Below are 12,638 nucleotides of genomic sequence, written 5' to 3'. Positions count from 1 at the left end.
ATTAAAGGATTTCAAATCAGAAAATAAAAAGCTCAGAATAGACACAGGTATTAAAAGTTATATTATGAAAGGAAAGTTGATTAAACCTGAAACTTAAGAAAAAACTTAAAATTATCACAAAAATGAAGGCTTAATTAACACATGCCCATAGAAGAACAGATTTAGCTGATAGTATAAAGGGGAACTTGAAGACATAAACAAACAGTCAAGTTAATGGAAAAGAAAAAGAAATACATTTTAAAAATGATCAATGATAAAGTAATCAACAAAGAAGCTAAGCAAAGAAATTCAACATAAACTTCATTGGAGTGACCAAATAAGGGAAACAAAACATAAGACAACCTTAGTTTAAAATGCAATCCAATGTAACTTTCTGAAAATGAAAGAAGGTCTAATTTACATATTAAAGAGGAACATGCCCACCTGGGATTCAAGAAAGTTAGAAGTTTCTCTCTGTTGGTTAATCGGTGCAAAAATCAATATTCATTTACATTGTTTGTGACAGTGCCAAAATAGTGCAATCCCTTGCAAAGAGAATATGGTAATATCTAGAAAAGCTATACGTGCATTTACTTTTTGATCCAGAAATAACATTGCTAGAAATTTACCTTGAAGACACATATCCAACAATGCAAAACAAACGTATATAGAAGATAATCATTAAAGCAATATTTTAGTAACAAAATATATCTTTTAAAATACCCACCTATTAAAAAAAAAAGATGGGTTGCGTGTACTATAGTACATCCACAAAATGAAGTTTTATGCAGCCATGAAAAAGAATAGAGAAAACTTCTACAAACTGATAGGGAACGATTTTAAAAATATATTGTTGAGCCAGGTGTGGTGGCACACATGTTTAATCCCAGATAATTGGTAGGCTGGGAGAATTTATCTGTAAATGGGAGAATCACGTGATACCAGGAATTCCAGTACAGTTCAAGCAAGATCCCATCTGTAGCAAGACCTCATTTCAATAAAAAACAGAGTAAAAACATACATAGCTAAATTTTAGAATCAAAGTACAAAATAGAACGTATAGAGTGCTACTCCTTGTGTAAGAAAGAGAAGAAATAATATTTTAATGTATTGCTTATTTTTGCAAATTGAACCACTATACTGATAAATCAGAAACATAACAAAGAACAGTAAACTATATAAGATGTGAGATTGAGAAGGAACGGGGTGGAAGCCATAAGAGGTAAGAGTGAAACTTCTCTGAGTATACATTTTTAAATTTTTATAATTTCAAACCATGTATGTTTTACATTTAAAAAAATAAAATTACATAAAAGATTTTTAGACATTATAAAATTAAATATAAACTAAAAATTAAAACTAAATACACACTAAAATAAGAATATACAAATTTAAGTCAAGAAATGTATAAACAAATATATTCTGAAGCATTCTCAGGACAAATAGAACTGCAGAAAAGAGAAAGTCTTGAACTTTGTAGTCTTGGAGGAGATACAGGAGTTAGCCAATGAAAGAAAAGAAGAAAGGGGATTCCAGGAAACATTAAATCATTCATCAGAGTCAAACATTTATAGAATTCTTATTTTGTGCACTGTCTTGTATAATAGAGTTACAAATGTTAACCTTACAATATTTCTAAGCTAAAAATGTATCCAAAGTGGACAAGAGAAAGTCAAATTGTCTTTGCAGATTTTATTACATAATTATATATATAATATATACATATAATTCCAGCAAAAAACTATATCCCTGATAAACATAATGATTAGAAACTATTAGAACTGATAAACACATTCATTAAAGTTGCAAGATATAAAATTAACATATCAAAATCAATCAAATTTCTATACACCAAAAACAAACTAGTTAAAAAGAAAATCAAGAAAGCAATCCTATTTACAATATCTACAAAAAAAAAAAAATACTAAGAATAAATGTAACCAGGGAAGTGAAAGACCTCTATAATGAAAATTGGAAAACACTGATGAAAGAAATTGAAAAGAATTCAGACAAATGGAAAAATCTGATGCTCATGGAGTGGAAGAATTAATATTGATAAAATGTCCTTACTACCCAAAACAATATAGAGATTCAGTGTTATTCCTATCAAAATACCAATGACATTTTTTACAGAAATAGAAATAACAATCCTAAAATTCATCTAGAATAACAAAAATCTCAAATAGCCAAACCAATCCTGAGCAAAAAGAACAAAGCTGGAGGCATGACACTATCTGACTTCAAAATATATTACAAAGTTATAATAATCAAAACAGCATGATATTCATATAAAAACAGACACATAGACCAATGGACAGAATAAAGAATCCCCAAAATAAATCTACATATTTACAGCCAGTTGACTTTCAATAAAGGCCATCAAGAATATGCATTGGGAAAAAGACAGTCTTTTTAATAAATGATGCTGGAAAGCTGATTACTCATATGCAGAAAAATAAAACTGTTTTTCTATCTCTTACCTTAGACAAAAAATCCAATAAAAATGGATTAAAGACTTAAATGTAAGATCCAAAAACTTAAAACTATTATTAAAAGACATACAAGAATTTCTCCAGGATGTTTATCTAGGCAAAGATTTTAAGACTAAGATTTCAAAAGCACAAGCAACAAAGATGTAAATAGACACATGGCACTATAGTAAAATGAAAAGCTTCTGCACAGCAAAAGGAACAATGCAATAAAGAGACAACTTGTAGTATGGGAAAAAATACTTGCAAACTATTCATCTGAGAACGAACTAGTATCCAGAATATATAAAGAACTCAAACAACTCAACAGTGAGCAAACTAATGATACAATTAAAAACTGGACAAAGGAACTGAATAGACATCTCTCAGAAGAAGACATGCAAAGAACCAACAGGAAAATGAAAAAAATGCTTGATATTACTAATCATAGGAAAATGTAAATCAAAACTACAATGAGATATCTTATCCCAAGTAGAACGTCTATTATTCAAAAGACAAAAAGTAACAAATGCTGGTTAGGAAGCAGAGAAAGAGAAATTCACAAACTTTTTGTGGGAATGTAAATTAGTACTGTTATTAGGGAAAATATTATGAAAGTTTTTCAAAAAACAAAAATAGAAGTATCATATAATACAGAAATCCCACTACTGGGTATTTATCCAAAGGAAAGGAAATCAGTATATAAATAGGGTACCTGCACCCCATGTTTATTGCAGCACTATTCACAATAGCTAAGATACAAAATCAATCTAAAAGTCCATAAACAAATGAATGGATAAAGAAAATGTGAATTTATATTTTTATACATATATATACATACACACACACACACACACACACATATCATCTTATGGTTTAACAGTATACCACTGTGTGTGTATGTGTGTGTGTGTGTGTGTATAGTCATAAAAGGATTTTATATATATATATATATGTATACACACATATATATATATATAGTCATATAAAGGAATGAAATCCTGTGTTTGTGACAACATGGATGAGCCTGGAATATATAAGTGAGGTAAGTCAGGCACAGAAAGATAAATATTGCATGTTCTCATTCTTAGGTGGGAGATGAAAAAATTTGAGCTCATAGAAGTAAAGAATTGAATTGTGGGTATTAGAGGCGAGGAAGGGTAGTTAGGAGGGGAAATGAAGAGAGGTTGGTTAACAGATAAAAAATTATTGCTAGATAGAAGGAATGAGTAATGGTGCTCAACAACAGAAGGTAGATATGGTTAGTTAAAATTTGTTGTATAGTTTCAAAAAGCTAGAAGAGAGTGTCTTGAATGTTCACAACAAAAAGGAATGATAAATGCTGGCCTGTGTGTCTGTTTTGAGGTGACGGATGTGCTGATTACCATGATTTGATCATTATACATTGTACACGCTTATAGAAATATCACACTGTATTCCAAAAATACATACAATCATTGCATCACCTAAAAATAAAAGGGGTAAAAATGAAAAGAAAATGCATTAATATACAGCCTCTTGATGGTGGAAATAATCAGCTGACTAATGTGACAAGACTAAGTGACAGAATTAATTAGGCTAAAATTGATTAAGGAAAAGAGGGTAAAAGCTGTCTGTGACAATTCAGGCTTCAATTAAACTTAAAAAGGAAGAAGAAAGAAGAAAAAATATTCTTTGGTTCCATTATTGTTTTGACACCATTATACAGGCTTGTCTACGGAATCTTCAGCAAATTAGAGTTTTTGTTGTTGTTTGGTTGGGCTTTTTGTGTGTGTGGCTTTTTTCTTCCTCTTTAATAACAGGATAGTAAATTCCAACTGTTAACAAGTCATTAGGGGTTTGCTAACTTCAGGCAGCAACCTTTCATGAAAGTTGTCCTTACCATAACTGTCATGAAATCTCACTGTTATCACCTCATGCCCAAGCCAGCTGTTGTTGAGACATCACTGAGTTTTCAGGAACATCAAATATGTAAAACACAACTGAGATTCAACAGCAAATAATATTACTAAGGCAATGGTGCTGTACACACTGTAGCACCATATCAAGGTTATATATTTATTTTATAGCTGTTGGCATGTTTCTTAGACCTTTTAAATTTGATAGCTATTTACACACTGGAACAGGTTAGAGATATTAAGCATTTTTATAGTTAAAAGTCCCAAATGTTTACATCATAAACATTGTGCAATACTATGGTTATAATCATAAAATTAATTTGATAATTAAATAGTCAACTTTAGCATAGTAATGTCAAGCCCAAATTACAAATGTTCTCATTAGTCTTCTAAATTGATGCTTCATTAAGCAGCATGAAAAATCTGGGCAAACTAACATTGCAATGTAAAGCCAGTAGGAATTTCTGACTTTTCCTTCCTACCATTCTGACATGGCTACGTATATGAACGTGCCTTTTTTAAAACATACAAGTGTTTAAAGGGAAAAGGATGTAAAGAAAACTTGAGAACGATTAGAGAATTACTGAAGCAGAACCATTAGGTTTGCAGCTGCTGAGCATTTAAAACCAGATTTTATTTTTGTTAGTAATATATAAAACGTTTGTTTGTCAGAACACATTTGAATTTACACAGACAATGTTTGGCACCGATTTTCTACGTGTGAATTTATCTTCTCTTCCATTGTTAAGTATCTTGAATGTGCCAGACATGCCTACTGCCTCTTTCCTTTACTTATTATCTCACCATTGACTAGAGACTCCTTTTTCATTACTCAGATACGGACTTCTCAAAAGTCATCTATTACCAGCTGTAAGAGAATTATATTAATCTGCTCTCTCCCTAACCCATGTTTAAACTTAATCACACACTCCATCTCAAATATCTATCCCCTTATGGTGTTTACGATGCTATACCATTCTGAGTCATTTTTTATTTCTCTATTTAATATCATAAGAATAAATCATTGCAGATACGTAACTTGCACTATAGCCCTCCTTTCCTAAGGCTTTGTATGAGGAAAGATGAGAGCAAATATTACTAAACTCAGGCCTTTGGTCAGCTTTGGGTTTCAGAAAAAAGTCCAGGTCCAGACAGGTTCACAGCCAAATTCTACCAGACAAACAAAGAGGGGCTGGTACCATTCCTTCTGAAATCATTCCAAACAATACAAAGAGGGAATCCTCCCTAACTTATTTTATGAAACCAACATCATCCTAATCCCAAAACCTGGCAGAGACACAAACTGAAAAAGAAAACTTCAGACCAATATCCATGATGAATACAGATACAAAAATCTTCAATCAAATACTGGCAAACCAAATACAACAACACATCAAGAAGTTTACCCATCACGATCAAGTAGGCTTCATCCCAGGGATACAAGGCTGGTTCAACATACACAAGTCTATAAACGTAATCCATCACTTAAACAGAAACAAAGACAAAAACCACGGTTATCTCAATAGACACAGAGAAGGCCTTTGACAAAATTCAACAGCCCATTATGCTAAAAACCCTCAATAAAGTAGGTATCGATGGAACATATGTCAAAATAATAAAAGCTATTTACAACAAACCCACAGCCAATATCATATTGAACAGGCAAAAACTGGAAGCATTCCCTTTGAAAACTGTCACTAGACAAGGATGCCCTCTCTCACCTCTCCTATTCAACATAGTATTGGAAGTTCTAGCCAGAGCAATTAGGAAAGAAAAAGAAATATAGGGTATTCAATTAGGAAAAGAGGAAGTCAAATTGTCTTTATTTGCAGACTATATGATCATATATTTAGAAGACCCCATCGTCTCAGCACAAAGCCTTCTTAAGCTGAAAAGCAACTTCAGCAAAATCTCAGGATACAAAATCAATGTGCAGAAATCACAAGCATTCCTATACACCAATAACAAACAAACAAGAGAGCCAAACATGAGCGAACTCTCATTCACAATTGCTAAAAAGAGAATAAAATACCTGGGAATACAACTAACAAAGGATGTAAAGGATCTCTTCAAGGAGAACTTTTACAAACCACTGCTCAATACTTGGCCCATATTCTAGGTCTGTCATATGTCCCAATTTTGCTAAGTTATATGTTTCTGAGGACCTTTTTATGTCCTTACACACTGACTTTCCTAGAAGTTCTCTGAAACTTTCAAAGGTGATTAAGTCACACTATGATCCGGAGACTCTGTTCAGCTTACCTTCTCCTGGACTCTTTTAACAGACCTTTAATAGCTGGGATATTGTCATTCCCTTTTGTAACTAGGTTTTTCTTTGCCATGTGTTTTTCAAAATCAACCATTATGATACTAAGGATATGTACATAGTTAGAAACAGTACAAAGAAAAGAAGGAGACAGGTGTCAATATGATTACACAAAGGCAGATAGAAGCTCCTGAAATACAGGCAATTAACTATGTTTTATCCTGGGTAGGTAGGATGTGAAGTAGATTGCCACTTTTTCTACTACTAATTTGTAAACTGCATATAGAACATGTGATATGTTTCAAAAATACATAATGTCAACAGCATCAATTAATAAGAGAGGAAAAAAGGGAAGAAGGAGAGAAAGGAAAGAAGGAAGGAAGGAAGGAAGGAAAATAATATCAGTGTGAACACTGTTATTCATTCTTTCTTGTTTAGTTAATATATATGCATTCACTGTGCATTAATTATAAATAGACCCTCTCTTTCTTTTCAGCATCTTGGCATCTTAGAGACTTTACCTTCCTATATTTTGGTCATGTTCCTAAAATTTATATTAACCTGACTGAATATAGAGTAAGGGCATCTTTTAACATTTTGGTAGAGAACAAACTATATAATTTTGCCTTATACTTTCTTGTTTTCAAGGATGTAAATATATGGAAGAGGTTATTAGAGTTCCCATATCCAGGAATTTAAAATACCTATACATTTAATTTTCTAATATGTTCGTTGGAGTCTTTATACTTGTTCCTGAGGGAAGAAGAGAGAGAAATCCAATCAGAGCCAGATTTACCATTATACATATTGCGTGCTTATAATTTATCTGTTTATATAATTTATCTACATTAAAGGTAGTTGAGACATATATGTTGTAACTAAGTTTTAGTCAGAACATTAAAAAGATCCTCCTAGATATTCTTAAAAATATATCAATGATTTAATTGGATAAAAACATTTCTATTTTTTAAAGTGTAAATGACCATTGAAATAAATAATTGACAATTCAGTATAAATTTGTACAATGTATATTTCTTCTAAATGAGATCATCAAATTATGGCCTAATCTCATTATCATTATTGTCTAATATTAACTGAAATCCAGTACCTACCATAGTATGCCAAGGTTTTGATATGTATTCTAATTAATCCAAAAAAAACTTCAAAAGGTGGACATTTTAATTTTAATTTCTAGATTAAAAAATGAAGACCCAGAAACATTATTTTACCTACTCTAATCATAGGAATAAACCAATAACAAGAACAAGAGTTTCTAATCAGATCTGGCTGATTTTAAGACCTAATCTCTTTATAGGAGAAACAAAAGATATTTAAAAAAGAATTTTTGGCATGGTATGTGTCTTTTGTTACTATAAAGGAGTACCTGAAGCTGGGTAATTTATTTTTACTTTTTTAAAACACAGGCTTATTTGGCTCATGGTTTTGCAGGCTACACAAAAAGCATGGCACCAACATTTGCTTCAGGTGAGGGCATCAGGTTGCTTCCACTCATGGCAAAAGACAAAGGAGAGATCACATGACAAGAGGGTGGAAGCAAGAGTGCGATGAGGGGAAGTGACAGTCTCTTTTTAATGACCAGCTCTCAAGGGAACTTTTATGGGAACTAGAAGAGTGAGAACTCACTCGTAACTGTGAGGACAGCACAAGCCATTCATGAGGAATCCACTCCCATGACTCAGCCACATCCCATCAGGCCCCACCTCCAACACTGGGGATCAGTAGCCACATAAGACTTGGCAGGGCCAAACAAACCATATCCAAACCCTAGCAGTATGGTCAGATTCATAAGCCATAATTAGGAGTTCAGATAGTATCAGAATCCTGTGCCAGGAAAAACTGGCACACATAGACACTCACATGAAACATTCTTGAGAAGTAGGGAAGATAGAAAAGCAATTTTAAAAAAATATACAACTAGACTGTCAGTTTCTAGTTGTGCATATAAGGAGCTTGGATGTTGCCACTCTGCCCTGACAAAAAGTAGATGAAGAGACTGATAAATTAACAATTCTTGCACTTGTAAGAGAGGCAAGGACACAGGGCAATCCAGTGCCCTCAAGATAAGAGAGATAAACTGGTGGTTAACACAGGGAGTCATGGCTTACGAAAGCAGAGACTCACAAGCAGAAATACCACAAGAACTAGTTCGAGGATAGAAAAACCTAAACTGTAATAGACAAACTTCTGGAGGCTCAGTGTGGACAAGTCAGAGGGTTAAAAACTCCAGGAGGATTAAGTTATGGGGATGGGGGGAGGTGTACAAATTTTTGTGTTTTACTTCCAGGAGCTGAGCCAGGTTCTCAAAATGAACAGAAGAAAATAAATAATAAAAATCAGACCAGGAATCAGTGAAACTGGAAACAGAAAATTAACAAAGAAAGTCAATAAAAACAAAAGCTAGTTCTTTGAAAAGATCTATAAAATTGATAAGCCTCTGGCTATGCTAACTAAAAGAGAGACAGAGGACAAAAATTAGTAATATCAAACATAAAAGACAGAACATCACTACAGGACTCAAATCAGAAATGAAACAGGGAACATCACTAGACATTCCATGGACACAAAAAGGATAATATAGGAATACAATGAACAACTCTATGCCCACAAATTTGTTAACCTAGATGAAATTGACAAATGTGTTGAAAAAAAAATCTTTTAAAACTCACATAAGAATACACAACTTGAGTAGGCCTATATCTGTTAAAGAAATTGAATCAATAATTAATAACCTTCCAAAATGGAAAGCACAAATTCCAGATCCATTTATTGGTAAATTTTACCAAACATTTAAAAAATAAATTATAACAATTTTTGACAATCTCTTTCGGAAGACAGAAGCAGAGAGTATTTCCTAACTCATTCTATGAGTCCAGTATTATCCTAATAACAAAAACAGACAAAGCCTTGGAAGACAATAAAACTACAGACCAATATCTGTCATGAACACAGATGCAAAAGTCTTCAACAAAATGTTAGTTTTGAACCCAACAAATGTATTAAATTGTAAGTAAATTGAATCTGACAATGTATTAAAAAATGCCAGGATCAATCAATACAAGTACAGAAATATATACAGTTGTCTCAGGTATGCAAAACTGCTTCAATATTTGAAAATCAGTTAATGCCATTCATTATACATAGAGGTTGCAAAAAAACCCACATGATCATATCAACCAATGCAGAAAAAGCATTTGACAAAATCCAACAGCCATTAATAATAAAAATTCTCAGTAAACTAGGAGGAGAGATGAACTTTCTCATCTTGATAAAAAATATTTACACATACACACAAAGTGTAGCTAATAACATATTCAATAATAAGAAACTGGAAGCTTCCCCATTAAGATTGGGAAGAGGTAAGGGTGCACTCTCTCTCATCACTTGGTTTTTTACCATTGTACCGCAAGTCCTAGCTAATGCAGTAAAATAAAAAGGGAACATAATACTTCTTGATTTACCTTTTTTCTTGCTTTCAAAAGACATTGGGGAAAATCTTCAAGACATTTGTCTGGGCAAACATTTCTTTAGATGCTCTGATCTCATTACCTACAAGCACAGGCAACCTAAGCAAAAATGAACAAATGGGATCAAGCCAAGTGAAAGAGCTTCTGCACAGCAAAGGTTACAATCAACAAAACATTTGCAAACTACCCATCTGACAAGGGATTAATAACTAGAATATACAAGGATCTCAAACAACTCTACAGGAAAATATCTAATAATCCAATCAAAATGGGCAAAGATTTGAATAGACATTTCTCAAAAGAAGACATACAAATTACAAAAAGGCACATAAAAAGGTGCTCAACATCACTGATCAACCGGAAAATGCAAATTAAAACTATGATGGCATATTATCTCACCACAGTTAAAATGGCTTTTGTCCAAAACACAGGTAATAACAAATGCTGAAGAGGATGTGGAGAAAAAGGAACCCTTGTACACTGTTGCGGGGAATGTAAGTTAGTAATACCACTATGAAGAACAGTTTGGAACTTCCTCATGAAACTAAAAATTGAGCTACAATAAGACCCCACAATCCCACTGCTGCGTGTATATTCAAAAGAAAGGAAATCCATATATCAAAGAGTTATCTGCACTCCTATATTTGTTGCAGTACTGTTTACAATAACTAAGATTTGGAAGCAGCCTAAATGTTCATCAACAGACAAATGGATGAAAAAAAAATGTGATACATACGCACAAGGGAGTATGTTCAGCCATAAAAAAGAATGAGATCCAGTCATTTGCAAAAACATGGATGGAATTTGTGACCATTAGGTTAAGTGAAATAAGTCAGGAACATTAAGGCAAACATTGCATGTTCTCACTTATTTGTGGTATCTAAATATCAAAACAATTGAACTCATGGACACAGACAGTAGAAAATGGTTACCAGAGGCTGGGAAGGATAGTGAGGGTCTAGTGGGGAGGTGGGGATGGTTAATGAGCACAAAATATAGTTAGAAAGAATGAATAAGACCTGGTATTTGCTAGTACAGCATGGTGACTATAGTCAATAATAATTTAACTGTAAATTTTTAAATCACATAGAGTATAATTGGATTGTTTGCAACTCAATAGACAAATGCTTCAGGCGATAGATACCCCATTCTTCACATGCTTATTTTATATTGTATGCCTGCATCAAAATATCTCATGTACCCATAAATATATATGTCATATACCCCCAAAAATTAAAAATAAAAAACCTAAGAAGTGATTACATCAAGGTTGCAAGACATAAGGTTAATATAGAAAAATCAATAACTTACCTAAATTCTAGCAATGAAGAAGTGAAATTTGAAATTAAAAACACAATACTATCTACATTGACACCCCCCAAAATGAAATACTTAGGTATAAATCTAATAAAATATGTACAAGATCTAGATAAGGAAAATTACAAAACTCTGATGAAGGAAATCCAAGAACTAAATAAATGGAGAGACTGGCTATGTTCACAGATAGGAAGAGTCAACATTGCCAATATGTCAATCCTTCCAATCTTGATATATAGATTCAATGTAATTCCCAATCAAAATACCAGCAAGTTATTTTGTAAGTATCAACAAACTGATTCTAAAGTTTCTATAGAGAAGCAAAAGACCCAGGATACCCAAAAAAAATGGGGAAAGAGAATTTTTAAAATGTCGGAGGACTGACACTACCCTACTTTAAGCCATATCAGTGTTATGCTGGCAAAAGATAAACAGATCAATGGAACAGAATAGAGAGCCCAGAAACAGACTTGTACAGATATAATCATTTGTCTTTGACAAAAGAACAAAGGCAAAACAATAGAGAAAAGATCATCTTAAACAAATGGTGCTAGAATAACTGGATATTCACATGTAAAAAGAGAAAGAAAAAAGAAAAGAAAGGGAGGGAGGGAAAAGAAAAGGAAAGGAAAGAAAAGAAAAGAAGAAAAGGAAGGAAGGAAGAGAGGAAGGGAAGAAGGAAGGAAGGAATTAAAATTAAAACAACAGCGAGGTACCACTACCCAGCTATCAAAATGGACAAAATCCAGGACCTTGAAAACAGCAAATGCTGACGATGATGCCGAATAGCAGGAACTGTAACTCATTGCCTATGGGAATGTAAAACGGTACACACTCTTTGGATATTAGTTTCTCACAAAACTAAACCTCCTCAAAGAATCCAGCAATTGCACTCTTAGTATTTACCTAAAAAAGTTGAAAACATATGTCCTCACAAAAACCTGCACACAGATGTTTACAGCAGCTTTATGCATAAGTTCCCATATTTGGAAGCAACCAAGATATCCATCAGTAGATGAACAGATACACTGTGATACATCTAGGCAATGAAATATTATTCCATGCTAAAAATAAATAAGCTACGCAGCCATAATAAAACAAGGAGGAACTTAAATACATATTACTAAGTGAAAGAAGTCAATTAGAAAAGACTACATACTGTATTTTCCCAATTACATTACATCCTTAAAAAGGCAAAACTACAGAGACAGTGAAAAAAAATCAC

This window comes from Aotus nancymaae, unplaced genomic scaffold, assembly GCF_030222135.1.
Source record: "Aotus nancymaae isolate 86718 unplaced genomic scaffold, 86718_ANA_hifiasm-v0.15.2.pri h1tg000108l, whole genome shotgun sequence".
Lineage (NCBI taxonomy): Eukaryota > Metazoa > Chordata > Mammalia > Primates > Aotidae > Aotus > Aotus nancymaae.
This window is presented reverse-complemented; position numbering follows the sequence as displayed.